We start from the raw sequence: 1,514 nt of genomic DNA on the forward strand, positions 1-1,514 counted from the left end.
CCTGTCAAACAGTTTTATCCACCTATTCTGACATTATAATGTGATAAACGGACTACACGTGTCTATTTCAGCATTTTTATCCGCAAGCACTAAACTTGTTCATTTTTTTACTGACCATCTTGATGACTTTAGCATTTAATACTGAATGTTTTTTAGTTTGATAGTTTTATTTTCCTTTTTATTATTACGGTTAATTAAGACCATTTTCACTAATGTATTTCAAGTTTCTTAATTTGAAAATAAGTTTCAAATCATACAGTGTTTTCTCTATATAACTTTTGTGAAAAATTACTCAGAACATTTCTGACAATATTAGTTTTTTGTGCTTCTATTGACAATAAATGTTTCTTTCTGTGGTTACTTTTATTATATATGAACTACCCGTATGTGTTTCTAAAAGTGTCGCGTCCAATTGGTGTATATTACACGAACGGTACACAGGTGATAGGCTGTTTCCTAAAAAGGATAGGTTCCCTGCCTCTCCAGATGTTACTGTAAAATGCGCAAATTTATCTGTTTCGCATTATGTGTCATTCAAAAATTACATGTCTCCTGGTGAGTCTGCTGTAAGTTTAAGAACTTACAACACTAAAATCAAGGGTTCGATTTAACGCGGTAGACACCGCAGAGAGCCCAATGCTCTAAAAACACAGCAAACAAAAACTATTGTTGCGTCAGCGAGGTCACGTGACTAGTATCACGCCACCCGTTTTCTAGAAATATCCTGTTCCTTCAAGAATGCCCTAGCATTTACTAGATATGTGTTAGTCTTGTATATATATAAGACAGTCACAACGTGACGGGAACAGTGCAATGAGTAATTGAATGTATGCGGATAAAATATTGTTGGCCACGTGAGTTATAGCGTTTGTTATAGAGCGACTGTTGAAATTAAGTGTATCGTAAAGTTGTATTCGGAAAGAATAAACCAGTTTTATTTAAGAAACGGCTTGTGTCGCTAAAGTTTCGTAGGAACGAATTTACGGAAAATTAACTAGCGAAGGGAGACGTAACACTATATTGTTACGTCTCTGGTCGTTAAATAATTTTCCGTAAAAATTCTTTCCGAAGAACTTCAGCGATACAAGTCCTTTCTTAAATAAAACTGGTTTATTCTTTCTGAATACAACTTTACAATAAACTTAATTTTCACAGTCACACTATAACAAACGCTATACTTCACAAGGAACGCCTCACGTGCTCGACTCAACAATATGTCTCTCTCTCTCTGTCCGCAGTTCAATTACGTTGTTGCCGTCACGTCTTGACCGTCTTATATATAAAAGAATACAGAAAGCTAGTAAACGCTCGAGCATTCAAGAAGGGACAGGATCCTTCTAAAAGTTCATGACGTGTTACTAGAGTCACGTGACTTCCGCTGTCGTAACAATATAATGTTATGGAGGATTGAAGGTTGTCTAAGCCTGTGTTACAGTGGCATAGAGCTGTGTCATGAATAGTGTTACGTCTCCGTGTGTTAATTAATTTTCCGTAACTTCGTTCCGACGAAATTT

The sequence above is a fragment of the Limulus polyphemus genome, unplaced genomic scaffold, assembly GCF_000517525.1.
Source record: "Limulus polyphemus unplaced genomic scaffold, Limulus_polyphemus-2.1.2 Scaffold525, whole genome shotgun sequence".
NCBI classification, from domain to species: Eukaryota; Metazoa; Arthropoda; class Merostomata; order Xiphosura; family Limulidae; genus Limulus; species Limulus polyphemus.